General features: G+C 42.5%; 1 protein-coding gene across 3 annotated transcripts in view; it reads right to left on the bottom strand.

The window, feature by feature from the left end:
• The window catches only part of ENOX1 (ecto-NOX disulfide-thiol exchanger 1), an 855443-nt gene extending 840804 nt beyond the window's left edge, over nucleotides 1–14639 (bottom strand). For all 3 annotated transcript variants that reach the window (XM_073614184.1, XM_073614181.1, XM_073614186.1), the window contains exon 1: nucleotides 14433–14639. The gene's annotated coding sequence lies outside the window, so the exon portion shown is untranslated. The remainder of the gene's footprint in view (nucleotides 1–14432) is intronic.
• Nucleotides 14640–15123: the final 484 nt, after the last annotated feature.

Here is a 15123-nt window from a genome sequence, read left to right as displayed (position 1 = left end):
ACACTGTTCTTCATACCAGATCAAAAAATGGGGTGAGGCACCAGGCTGAAAAAACTGCAATATTGGAAGGGTACTTTCACACTTGGGGTGACCTCTGAACAGTAATCACTTTTCAGATGGCATTTGACGGGCAATAAGAAGGAATTATATAGCCTCCTCACTGCCTAATTTAACCCTGTAATGCTACGATAAGCTGTTGCAGCCCAGCCCCCATTTAACTCAATGGGCGATTTTGAGAGATGTTGCCGCTTGACCAACCTGTCAAATGCCAATGCTGTACACATGCCATGGCTGTATTGTTAGCATTCCTGGGGCCAGCCGCCCATCCAAAACACCCTGAAGTATTGTGAATAATGTGCAAGAATGCACTATACGGATACAAAAAAAAGTTAATTGTTCCCAATAGGGTTGCTCCCACCACCGTGTTGAGTTGTGGTCTTTTAGCATAGGTTCACACCTATGCATTATTTTAGGGCATTTTCAGTTTTGCAGAAGCACACTACATTCCATTTAACATGTTTCCTATGGATGTGGTTCACATCTGTGCATTTTATGCAAAGGGATAGGGACTTGTTTTTGGTTCCATAGACTTTAATGGATCAAAAGGTGTGTATTGCAAAACACAAAATGCACCTGCAATATGCAAACTGCATAGGTGTGAATCAGACCTTAGAAATAATTAGTGCTGTATACAGCATTTTGGCTGCACTGATCCTTTACAATGCAACTCAAGCCAAGTGGAGGGTTAAAACACAATGCTGTACCTTGAAAAAGCATGTCGATGCCACCCCCATTCTGGTATGAGCGAGCCCTTTTAGCGGACTTAATGAATATTAATAAAGTTGGATATGAGTACCCTAGGAGCAATGCAAGCTATAATGGTCTAAGCTTTTGTATTGTCATTAATAATAAATACCTTTCACATCTGCTCAAGCCCAAAAAACACACAGTTCCTATCTGAATGGTACAGAATTCAAGTGTGTCCGTTAGCAGAACGCATTGATTTTTTTTTTTCCCCAGCAACAGGTACAATCACATAAGAAAGGACCATGTAATATCTAGAGAGCACATAAAGAGTGCTTTGCATTAATATCGCACAGCATAAATCCTTAAGAGGTGTCTACCTTTAATACGATCGTACAGTAACTTCATCTGTAATAAATAGATTTCATGCAAGCAGCAAACATCTCCCATCGTAGTTCCAGGAAATGCTTGCTAAAAATATTCTGCTGGGTCCCAGTATAGATTGGTTGCTGCACTATACTCCAAAACACAGGTTTAATTATCTAACCAGGTGTATTGAAATGATTCATTACAGCCACCTAACAGCAATGACTGGAAGCTGGTAAGCAATGTGCTGGATCAAGTTCCTAGACAGCCAAATATCCAGAACCAGGCCGGACCACACAAGCCAGATTTATGTTACCTGTACAAGCAGATTATAAAATCACAATTCACAAGTGACAAATAATAGAAATGTGTCAGGAGAAAGTTACGGGGCATGTCATTGTTAATTTTATTCTACAAAATAAAAGTCGCCTGCCATGCTGATCCTCTGTCTTCAGAACTTTGAGCCAATGAGCTAAAATATGAATGCAGAAAAGTTCTGACTTTACATGTTGCAAGTCCATGTAAGGGCTGACATATATATATATATATATTTAAAAAAATAAAAAAATAATCGGTAGACTACGACCACTCATGCTCAGAAACGAAAGAATACATTACAAAACATCACTTCCAAAGTTGTATTCTGTCGTACGAGAATTTTCAGAACTTTAGTAACCTATTGGTTTTTGATATGAGGCTAGCATGCAAAACAAAAAATGGACGATTATTCTATCGACATTCTCCTTGTGTGTACTAGGCATACACGAGGCATAAGCTGGTTTTGGGTTGGTATCTCTAAATTAGGCCCCATTCACACATGGCAAACTCCATAATGCACATCCGCCTGCTCAGTGGGGGATCTCTCCTCTGGTCTTAGTTGAGCAGGAGGATGACAGGTCGGTGTCCGCTCCACTATGCAGAATGGACATGGACACAGCCCCGCTGTTCTCTATGGGGCGGTTGGATGGAAACGGACCACCAGCTAGTTTCCATCTGACTGTCATTCGATCCATTCCACCAGATGGATACGGAATGGTTCCCCATCCGTCTTCTTTTTTTGGCGGAGAGGTTCGGATCGGATGCCGGCGGGTGCCAGCTGACAACCGCCATTCCACAGAGAACAATGGCTCGTCCAATCAGGTCCACCTGAAACCTGATCGGACCATCTGTGTAAAACCAGCCATAAAGCATGAGGGTCTTCATGACAGCTAGCTGAATAGCATTTTCAAAAACAAGTCACCAACAGCAGCTTCCATGTCTCTCTTATTTTCCTTAAGGTCCCTTTCACACGGGCGCCTTTGTTTAGCGGGATCTGCTTGCTCAGCAAGGGATTGATCCGCTGATCCCTGCTGAGCAGGAGGATGACAGGTCCGTCTCCACTCACTATGCAGAGCAGTCCCGCTCTCCTCTATGGGGAGATCGGGTGAAAACGGGCCGCCTGTCCACTTTAGTCCAAACATATCTGATCTGCCAGACGGATGGTTAATAGGACCATCACCCGTATGAATTTTGCGGACAGGATCGGATCAGATAGAGGCGGATGTCAGTGGGCATGTCACCGCTGACATCCGCCGCTCCATAGGGGTGAATGGAAAGTCCAATCAGGTCCACCTGCAAAACCTGACAGGCTGACCTAATTGGACAGCCCGTGTGAAAGTCCCCTAAGGCCCGATTCACACCTATGCATTTTCAGTGCTTTTTGCAGATTTGCACTACAGTCCATTTAACATGGTTTCCTATGGAACATATGCTGTAGTGCAAATCTGCAAAATTCAAAAAGCACTAAGGCCTGGTTCACACCTATGCGTTTTTTAGCGCGTTTTCATTTTTTTCAGAAACACACTACAGTCCGTTTATCATGGTTTCCTATGGATGTAGTTCACATCTATGCTTTTTATGGAAAGGGCCAGGGGCTTTTTTGTGGTTTTTGGTTCCATAGACTTCAATGGCTGAAAAGCGTCTATTGAAAAATGCAAAATGCACCAGGAAGATGGAAACTGCAACCTGCATAGATGTGAATCAGGCCTTAAAGAATATGCAGTACACACGCTAGCTAAAGAAGGTAGAGGGACAATCTTTTATTCAAAGTTAATCTTTGCAGCAAAGTTGAAGCATAACTGCTAATTCATACCAAAGAGCTGTACTCCAGAAACAAAGGGTTTTTTTCCTTTATGAAAGAGTTCTGTAATCATTTGAGGGAGAACTAGAGACAAACTATAAACTGGCACGTGCACAAACTGTTGTACCTACCTCCTGCAGACAGTAATAACAGTTCATTCATTTTCCTCACATATATGCAGAATGCTGTTTTTTTTTTCACATGCCTTGAATCTTTGGATACAATATGGTACAGCTTCAATTCAGCATGACTCAGAACTAGAAATTATCTTCCAACATTTCTTTTGTGCCAAGTATAGCTTTCCTACAGCAGCAAGGGGCTAGAATAGAGGAATTGAGCTCAGTGTATTAAAGTTTGGGATGGAAGACCTGGGGTGATCATAGAAGAGAGACACATTTAAAAGGCTAAGTGCACTTGTTCCAGTGATGCTAAGAGCACGCCCAATGTACGGGACATCCCAGATCACAGGGAGGACGACGCAGATCTCTCCCATTAATAGTATTTTAGTCAGGTTGTGGGTAAGCCTCAATGGGTCTACAGGGATGAAATGTAAACTGTACTCCACATTTTTGTTTCAATATATTTCATACATTTTAACAAGGTCGGTAACAGAACAATACATAACAGCAAACACTGCGATTTTCATATTCCACATTGTAAAGCTGCACAGTGTTTTTAAAAATACTTGACCTTACCAGGAGGTCCCCGAGTTACAAACCTCCGACTTGCAAACTACTCCTACTTACGAACGGGAGGCAGAGGCCACATCAGAAAACAAAGTTGGAAACAGCGGAAAACGACGTCTCTGCTGTTCTGCGCATGCGCTTCCAACTTACGAACAAATCCGACTTAAGAACAGACAGGCACTCCCTAACCCGTGCGTAACTCGGAGACTGCCTATATAGGGAATTTTTTTACAAAATTAGCCTTTAAATTCTAGGTATGGCAAATTTTACGTAGTTACTTTGGTCCAAGTATGTATCTGCCATACCTGTGGGATCCCCGTGAAAGCTGGAAATCACAAAAGTAGGCACTACTACTACTACAACAATGGTCTCCACTAGTTTCCAGGTCCTGTGCGGAGCAGCTACCCTGCTGCTTACGGAGCACAGGAGGTTGCCTACTTGGCATGGGTTCCATTCAGAGAACATTTTGCATTTTCTCAATAAATGCAAACTCTTCTCCAGTTGGAGGAGGTCGAGCTAAACCAACGTAAAATATTACCATATCTGAAATTCATCTTTTAGGCAATAACCTGAGAGAGCATCTGATTGGCCAACACTGCATTTCATATTTGGGTGCATGGTTTGCCTTGTACAAGTCCAGAAGTTCTCTTGTGGCACTAGTGTTTCTGTGTATGGTAGGGACCACTCCATTGTATAGTCTTCCATTACAGACTATGTAGAGCAGGAGTCTCAAACTGGTGGCCCTCCAGCTGTTGCGAAACTACAAGTCCCATGATGAATTGCAAGGCTGACAGTTACAAGCATGACTCCCCCAGGCAGAGGCATGATGGGACTTGTAGTTTTGAAACAGCTGGAGGGCCGCCAGTTTGAGACCCCTGATATAGAGTGATCCAAATTCAGGCAGAGTAATCAGTATAGCAGTTGGGAAATAGAACTGGTAGAGTTCCATACGCTAATCCACCAGCAGTAATACTCTATTATATGTATTTACTGCTGATCTGTTTTTGCCACTGAATTTCTCAGGTTAATGAGATCAATGAAAACATTGATTAAACCCGCATTGAGACTTGAAATGGACCAAAAGACGCACAGCACTCCTGTGCAATTTGCACTGGAGCCGCTGCGGAGATGTGTGAATCGGCTCCATAGAGAGCCAGTCACAATCTCTGGGATGCGGGGAACCCTCCAATTTGCATAGGTGTGAACCAAGCCTGAGGGTGTTTGTGTATGTATACCTATACATTGGATTTTTTTTTTTTTTTTAAGTAACCTTTACGGATGTTGGACAGGGTATATCGGATTGAATTTGACTTTTTTAGCCAATGAGATATTATAGTTCATGCATGCCATGCTTGTCCACGCTGGTAACGTACATGTTTTTGCATGCACATTTAGATGCATTTTAGTGCCTTTTATCATGTGTTGACTTGAAAGGGAAGACTAGTAGAATACCATTGCAAACGTTCCTGGAAATGGCTTTGTAATACGTGGATGCTGTATGGATTGCTGGCTGGCAACTGGTATCAACACAAGGGTAAAGGCATACATTGCCAGCACGCCATTGACCTTTAAATTGCACCCAAAAAGTTTACTGAAATGATCACATCACAGCATAAATTTATGTCGTTTGTAGGCTGCACAGGACACCTTCATCAGGCAGTGAGTGATGAGTTGAAAGAACAACACTTTTTCCCCAGTAGACCTCTATACAACACACTAAATAGGACAATTTCACACAAAAAACTGAGAATGCAGGAAATTGTGTAAATTTGTACAGAGCGCAAAAGGAGCGCTAAGAGATTTTGCCATCTATGCAAATGTTCGGAACCTGCACCAAATTTCTGAATAGCTTAGTATCCAACACTACTGCAAGGACCACATATCCATGCTGATGTAGCCTCCATAATGACCATTCATTATTAGGCCAATGGACGTAAGAACTTACTGTTGTTTATCCTCAGGATCTTGTTGACAAACAGTAAAATGTTTCATAAAGACCTTGTGCAAATGCGTGTAAGGCTTCATGTACATGGGACGTTGTTCAACCTCTCCTGAACGATTTAACTTGACAGCTAGAGACCAGCGTCTAAAAATGGCCATTTAGCCGCGTTTAGTCACGTTTGCGTCTAGAAACGTTTGTAAAAAAAAAAAAAAAGAAAAAAAAAGAAAAATTTTGGTTAAAATGAAAAACTTCCGTAAAACGAAACGCTGCTAAACGCAAGTTACCGCGTTTAGAAGCGTTTGGCGCTTGAAATGCCTCCAAACTCAGCTTCTGAACCCATTTTTTTTGCATTCCAAAAAAAAGCCTCTAAACTCAACTGCCTAGAAACACTGTAAAACGGCCCTGTGTACATGTACTGATAAGATAATAGAGGAGGGTTCAGGAGCAGTTGAAAAAAATGCCCAACTGCTCCTAAATGTCCGTTTACCAGCAGCAGTGTACATGAGGCCTTAACTAAACTAATGCCACCTTTAAGATGGGCCCACAACCCTTTTTATGTCTCTGTAAATTATTATTTCTATTACTGTCTATATCAGCCTTTCTCAGCCCTTTTACCCCAGTTCTCGAGGAACCCTGCTAAGACTAGTGGAAGGAATGCCCTCTTACAGTTGTTCAAAACGCAACCCTTACAGGGGATCTTCACTGCATCCGAGCACCACAGACCAAAAACACTACTTCATTCATTTTTAATATTTAAATCAAACTCCCCCATCCATCCATGTCGCCATGCTTTATTTTGTTGAGAAATCACTTTGAACATCCCTCTCCCCTAGCATTTCTGGCTGTGACCATCTTGAATAATGATTCATGTAGCACTTACTTCCTGGAATCCATCTGCCTTTAGCTCAGGCGAGCATGTGCTTAGCTGAGAAAACCCATCCTCCCCTCCTGAAGACTCCTAAAAGTGTAACATAATTTGCCTAGGCAAGAAACCAGATAGTAACTGAAGAAATATAAAAGATAAAAAGTTTAATAGATTAAAAATGATTTACATTCCTATCAGTTTACCAATGCTAGCAACATGAGGATTAAAAATAACAAATTAATGTTGATTGGGAGAGTAAAGTATACCATCAGAATACATTTTGCTGCAAGCGCTGATCAAATGCTGGTTTTCCAGCATGACCGTTAGGCCCCTTTCAGATGGGCTGTCTGCCTGTCAGTTTTTCAGGTGGACCTGATTGGATGCTCCATTCACCTCTATGGAGCGGCAGATGTCAGCGCTGATATTCAATCCGATCCGGTCCGTGAAATCCAGATGGATGGAAACCCTATTTTCCATCAGTCTGGAGGATTGGATGGGATAGGATAAAAACGGACAGGCGGTTCGTTTTCATCTGATCTCCCCATAGAGGAGAGTGGTGCTCTGACAGGTCTGTCTCCGCACAGTTAGCAGAGATGGACCTGTCATCCGCCTGCTCAGCGGGGATCAAGGGATCAATCTCCCGCTGAGCAAAGCGGAGTCCATCGGCAGACCGCCTGTGTGAAACAGAAGGCAGAATTTGGCCGGCTTCTGTTGAACAGACATCAGTACACACAATCCAAAATTTGGCCAAATCATCAGGAACCGGCCAATTTTCGATCCGTCTATACCTTGCTTTACAAACAACAACGTGGGGGGGGGGGAATCAGGAATTCATTTTTTCGCCCCGCTGGAGAAAACAGGATCACGCTTTGCTGGAGTTTTTTTGCCTTCCTCTGAATAAACTGTAGGTATAGGTTTATATGATTTTTTTTTTTTTTTTAGGATTTTTTTCCCCCAATTTTTATTGCTTGAACTAGACAGACTTTATTTTCAACCAATCTATGTAAATAAAGAGACCATTGGTGTCATGAAGTTGGCTCTGCCAAGTGGTGTAGACTCCGGAACCATGCATGCACTATTAAAAAGTTAGGCCAATGAGCCACAGACCAACCTCTAGCAACTTTGGGAGAAACTCCGGTTAGGAAAGGCTGGCCTACAGAACTATGTAGAGCTCAGTTGGAAAACAAGACTCATGAGCAGTAACAGGGAAGAACTTTCCTTAATGCAGCTAGATTCTTGTTTTTCTTCTCCAAGATAGCTCTAGCTATTATTGGTAAAGCAGGAAGAGTCCTTTATTAAATTACTATATCCGTGAGGCTAAACATATCTTTAAGGCTCCAGAACAACACCAAATTGATAACCGGAGGATCCAGAAGATGGGCACTCTGAAATTATTGCCTGAAATTAAATGTCTGAGCGACTCGGAAGTGACAACTATCTATACTAACAAACACCAGGGGCCAGACTTTTCATCACATAAGTAAAACTCCAAATATCACAATAAAGTGGTTGGATTATATATATATATATATATATATATATATATATATATATATATATATATATATATATATATATATATACACACACACATATACACACACACACACACACTAAAAGCAGACAAAATAAAGTACTTTACACATGTGCATGACAGGGAAGATCAAAGCAGCAATATTACCATCATAATATAGATCAAACGCTATCTACACAGCATAACTTATAACTTTCAAATTCCAAATACAAATATGATAGAAATAGAATTAAACATACAAAATATGTTACCAATCTAAATACAGGCATAGCTTTGGAAGTTCCAAATACAAAAAGAATAAAAATACATATATTTGACTGTCATGGAATGCTTTTCTTCTTCAGCAAGGGTGGTTGCATTGGTCCACCAAACGTCATTACATAAAACATGTATGCAGCCTCATATGACATGTATGTTATCTTATCTCCATGGCTTTGCATTTTGCATCTCATAAACGGATTACCGAGTAGGCTCTCAGCTAGGCTTAGATTTCCCCAACAATGATGACGAGAGATTTTTTGGGAGCTCCATAAGCTTGATCGTCACTCAATGACGGCCATTGTGCACATACAGTAGATAGAGTGAAGGAATTGGAATGGGATTTGATTGAAGAGATATTTTCCAATGTGTATAGGAAATGTGGGACACCACTCGCTCAGCCCAGTACATGCAAGTGTGGGTAATGGCCTCAGCCAGCGCTGCTCCACTGGCCACACCCACTGACGCATTTCACCTTGCCCACCGGGACTTGGTCAGCACATTCCAATATGTTGAAATATCTCCACACCTGATGAGCACCTCTGATTGCTTGTTATTGGTTATAAAGGGCAAATTCCAACATTTGCCAAAAATGTAAAAAAGTATCCATATTGAAAAAAATAAAAATGTGCATTTATTTTTTTTTTTTGGCATTGGAGCACCCATGATAAATGCAAATTTCAACTATAGGGCTGAAAGAATGGACTACGAGTGTAGGGACATCACCACACTTGTCATACACTGCATGGTGGCAGATGGGGCTTGTAGTCTTCCATTCACAAATACATGTGAATGGATAATGTGGCTGTGTGGATGGAGCCATTAACAGCCGTAATGAAGAAAAAAAAAAAAAGAAGTACAGAATCACAGAAGAACCCTGTGATTCTGGTAGAGGGGGGGGGGGGGGGGCAGTTGGAAAGTGGGGGTTATTTGATTTAGATGTTATATTGTATGTTTAATGTGCTTAACATTTTTATTTTTTTTTTTAAATGTTTTATTTTCATTTCTATTTTTAACTGAATGTGTTGTTTTACAAGGTGATCATTTACATATACTTTAACCACTTCAGCTCTGGAAGATTTTACCCCCCTTCATGACCAGGCCATTTTTTTGCTATTCTACACTGAGCTACTTTAACTGGCAATTTTGCGGTCATGCAATGCTGTGTCAAAATTAAAATTACTTTATTTTTATACACAAATAGCACTTTCTTTTGGTGGCATTTGATCACCACCAAAAAAAAAAAAAAAAAAGGAAGAGGACACCCAATATTTTTTACTTTCTGCTATAAAAACATATCAAATATTTTTTTAACCACTTACAGACCAGAAAATTTGGCTGCTCAATGACCACGCCATTTTTTGCGATACGGCGCTGCGTCAATTTAACTGACAATTGCGCGGTCGTGCGGCGCTGTACCCAAAAAAAATTGACGTCTTTTTTGTCCCACAAATAGAGCTTTCTTTTGGTGGCATTTGATCACCTCTACACTTTTTTTTTGCGCTATAAGGCCCCTTTCACACTGGGGCCGTGGGTGTGTCGGCGGAAAAGCACCGCCATTTTTTGCGGCGCTTTACAGTCAATTTCCCGGAGCTATTCGGCCGCTAGCGGGTCGCTTTTACCCCCTGCTAGAGGCCGAGAAAGGGTTAAAACCACCACAAACTTCTTCTGCAGCAGCTCTATGCCGGCGTTATAGTCGCGCTGCCCCAATGATTTCAATGGGAGGGAGCGGTGTATACACGCCGCTCCTTCACCACTCCAAAGATACTGCTAGCAGGACTTTTTTTTAGCCTCCTGCCAGTGCACCGCTCCAGTGTGAAAGCCCTCGGGGCTTTCACATTGGAGAGACAGCGGCGGCTCTTCCAGGGCGCTTTGCAGGCACTATTTTTAGCGTTATAGCGCCTGCAAAGCACCCCAGTGTGAAAGGGGTCAAAACAAAAAAAAACAAAAACAGCGACAATTTTGAAAAAAAAAATCAAATTTTTTTACTTTTTGCTATACTAATAATCCCCAAAAATGTTTTTAAAAAACAAATTTCTTTCAGACGTACCCATACAGCGATTCATGGAATCGAACCACTTTGTCGCCGCATATCGGCGTGAGCCGGTCAGCAATTAGTTAAAGAAATCAAATTTCTTCATAAATTTTAGCCAAAATGTATTCTGCTACATGTCTTTGATTAAAAAAAAAATAAAAAAATCCCAATAAAGCATATATTGATTGGTTTGCATGAAAGTTATAGCGCCTACAAACTATGGTATATATACACACACTGTAATTTTTTTTATTTGTACTACTGATAGTGGCAATAAACCACTTATAATGGGACTGCGATAGTGCGGCAGGCAATCTGACCCTGGAGGGGGGGGGGGGGGACTGACTAACTGCCACTGATACAGTGATAATACTATACACTGTCACTGCATTAATGACACTGGCTGGGAAGGGGTTGACGTCTAGGGGCAATCAATGGGTTAAATATGTGCCTTACTATGTGTAATGTGTGTAAAGCGTACTGCTTTTACTAACTGATCTCTAAGTTTCTCATCCCTGCTATGCAGGGATGATAAACACAGAGATCGTTCCCTCTGTACAGAGCTCTTTGTTAAATGTCAACACAGAGCTCTGCGCTCTGAATGTACACAGCTGATCAGCAGGTTCTGGTCGTGAATCATTGTCCGGGAAGTGCTGACAGGCTCTTGCTGTGTACGCATGCCCTAAACCCAGAAGTAGGCAGCGGCGTACAGGTAGGTCGCTTTGCCTAAAGCCCCCCTAGTCCGCAGTACATTTAGTACAGTCTCTAAGTGATTAAATATGTGTGTAAAAATCATAAATAAAACATGGTTAGAAAGGTGGACTTAACCTTTAAGTAGAGGTGAAATGGAGCAGTGGTCACAAGAGATACTGTTTTATTGATCCATCTATGGCCAAGATTAACACTACACACTGAGAACACATGTTCCTATTTAATATTATAGACTTACTTTGTCCCACTGAGTTTTTATTCCCCAAAATTTTACTCATTTTTTTTTTTAAACCTATGTTACTGAGGTTTTATTGTATGAATTTTTCTATGTACTCCAACTACACACATTTGAGTGTTTTATCATCCATTATTCATATATTGCAATTTCATTGCTAAGCACGCTTTTTTTAATCCTAATCTTAAAGTCTGTACCACTTTTTTCAGTAAGATAGTGTAAAAAAGAAAAGCACCGGGGCTTTGTACACACTGATTGATAGCAAATGCATTTTTAAAAGAGGGAACAAGTGTACAGAGACTTGCTAACCTTATTAAAGTGGGGAAATGAATAGAGAACAATGCTGAGAGGCACTCGCTGGTAATTAGGTGGCATTCAACATGCAGCATTAAGGAGGATATGCATATTTTATAATGTATAAGGAAAGGCAACAGATTTTCAACAAGGCAATGACTAAGTTGGCATCTGATTGTTATAGGAACAACATAAATCTGACCTGTAACATATGATATATTCCACAGTTTGTGCGAATCGTTAAACACAAGTCGGATAACAGCATGACCCATCAAATAAACTCATCTACGATGACGGCAATAGAATTGCAAACATTTAAGAGCATCTAAACTCAGGAGCAAAAATGGAGAGTCCAGCAGATTACTGATCCTTGGATATGGTGGCTGTATTCATTTTTTTTTCCTCTTTATTTTAACCTGGAGCCCTGCCTGTAACATACTACCTATCCAAGGGTGACAACTGTACTGAGCAGTGCTGTCTCTCTAGGACAGGGAGAGTGTCAGGACTATAGAACACCTCCCTCTCTTTCCCATAAGGGGGGGGGGGGGGGGACTGTAGTCCGCAGAGACAGCATGAATAATGACAACTATGGACGTTATCAGCTCACAAGATTTCTGAATGGATGAACAGTTTTTTTGGCACTTGTGAAACGAGATACAAATAAATAATAATTTGTTTTGATGTTATGTTATAAAATAAAAACACTTTCAATGGTATATTTAACAGACCAAAATGGAATAAATAAGGGACATTTAGGGCTTCTTCACAGCAGATGCATTTAGTTGTGTTTTTTAAATGCATAGTAAAATCAATGCTGTTCAACCACCCTGGTCCCCAGCATTGTGATCAGCTACAGAGCTTTCAAAACAAGTCCATGGCACTACTTGCCTGGAGTTTACATGTTCTCCCTGTGTGGGTTTCCTCCCACACTCCAAAGACATGCTGGTAGGTTAATTGGCTCCTAATATATGTATAAATGTGAGACAGGGACCTTAGATTGTAAGCTCCTGGAGGGCAGGGACTGATGTGAATGTACATTACATATGTAAAGGGCTGGAGGTAAATTGGCCCTTGTATGTGTAAGCATGAATGTGAGATAGGGACCTTAGATTGTAAGCTCATTGAGGGCAGGGACTGATGTGATTGCAATATATTTTGTATTGTATGTAAAGCTCTGCGTAAATTGATGGTGCTTTATAAAAACCTGAAATAATAAAATAAATAAAAATAAGAGCAGCAACTTGTGTTTTTTCTTTTTGCACTACAACGCACATAAACATATTTTTTCAAGTGAAAAAACCCCACCGGACCACATTGCAAATGCATTTATAAAGTATAGCAATGCGCATGTGGAAACGCACACGAAATGCAGGGATTGTTGTGGGTACTAGGCATTATTGTTAGAGTTTCCATACACTTTATTTTCTGGAAGTCTTCCCTTTATAGCTCCAGTAACTTTTTTTTTTTTACTGCTGTGGTTAATAAGAATGGTGGTGTTCAGGAGCTATTGGGTTAGATTAGTGATCTCTCCTATAGTGTTTATGGAAAGGTGAGGAGAGGGGGGGTCTATAGCATGACAGAATTTGTCAGCTCAGGAGGATTACAGATAAGAAAGTCCCAGTGACACCATGCCAATCAGCCATTGTTCACTGTACTCTTGTAGTGTGAAGGATGGAGGGTGATAGAGCTGGGATGAGATGTGGACAATGCCAGCTGTCATCACATAATAGAGCCATTCCTCCAACCTACTGATCAGGGCTGCCAGCATGCAGATCATCGGGGATCCCATACAAAGTCAGGACAAGACACAATACCAGTCCCATCTGTCATCTGCACCCAACAAAACCAACTTGTCTGCACTCTTCCCATCACACAGGACATCCCCATAGGAGGCTGTGTGTTCAGAGGGCTCCATCCATGCCCCATACAGGAGGTGTGCTGTGTGCCCCATACAGGGGGTGTGCTGGGATGTGCTCCCTACAGGGTGTATGCTGTGTGCCCCATACAGGGGGTGTGATGGGATGTGCTCCCTACAGGGGGTATGCTATGTGCCCCATACAGGGGGTGTGATGGGGTGTGCTCTGTGCCCCCTACAGGGGGTGTGCTGTGTGCCCCATCCAGGGGGTGTGCTGTGTGCCCCATACAGGGGGTATGCTATGTGCCCCATACAGGGGGTATGCTATGTGCCCCATACAGGGGGTGTGCTGTGTGCCCCATCCAGGGGGTGTGCTGTGTGCCCCATCCAGGGGGTATGCTATGTGCCCCATACAGGGGGTGTGCTATGTGCCCCATCCAGGGGGTATGCTATGTGCCCCATACAGGGGGTGTGCTGTGTGCCCCATCCAGGGGGTATGCTATGTGCCCCATACAGGGGGTGTGCTATGTGCCCCATACAGGGGGTGTGCTGTGTGCCCCATCCAGGGGGTGTGCTGTGTGCCCCATCCAGATGGTGTGCTGTGCCCACATGTGCCGGACAAGTAGCAGAGTGTCCGGGGACAGGACAGGCGGGTGGGCAGCACATGAAACTTTGTCCGTGCCCAGAGCGGAGAGCACAGTGCCATCTGACACAAGGGAGCCTAGAGCGGGAGAGGACGGGGTAGGTAGGTCGGGGAGAGGAAGAGGTAGGTACCGCTGTCCTCCTACCTTTGTGCGGCTCCGGTGCCCCCTCCTCCTCCTCCTCGGGAATGCTGCAGACTGACGCCCCGTGGCGGGGATCCGAGGAGAGAGCGATGTGCCGGCTGAAGGAAGACCGATCAAGAAGCACTCATAAACAATGCCAGCCAGGGGAGGAGGAGAAATGCCTGCCGCCTATGGAAGACGTAGAGCGAGAGGAGAAAAGCCGGGGCTGGACTTCACAGGCAGCCGCCTATCACTGAGCCTGCAGGCTGGAGATCAGAGCAACACACAGGGAGCTCATCATCCTCATCACTGGAGAGGAGAACTCTACACAGCACTCTACACTCTACATACACTCTACATAACATTCTACATACATACACAGCACTCTACACTCTACATACACACTACATACATACACAGCACTCTACACTCTACATACACTCTACATAACATTCTACATACATACACAGCACTCTACACTCTACATACACACTACATACATACACAGCACTCTACACTCTACATACACACTACATACATACACAGCACTCTACACTCTACATACACTCTACATACATACACAGCACTCTACACTCTACATACACTCTACATAACATTCTACATACATACACAGCACTCTACACTCTACATACACACTACATACATACACAGCACTCTACACTCTACATACACACTACATACATACACAGCACTC

Source organism: Aquarana catesbeiana, linkage group LG02 (genome assembly GCF_042186555.1).
Source record: "Aquarana catesbeiana isolate 2022-GZ linkage group LG02, ASM4218655v1, whole genome shotgun sequence".
Taxonomy (NCBI): domain Eukaryota; kingdom Metazoa; phylum Chordata; class Amphibia; order Anura; family Ranidae; genus Aquarana; species Aquarana catesbeiana.
The sequence above is the reverse complement of the archived record's forward strand: the minus strand, read 5'-3'. Positions and strand labels throughout refer to the sequence as shown.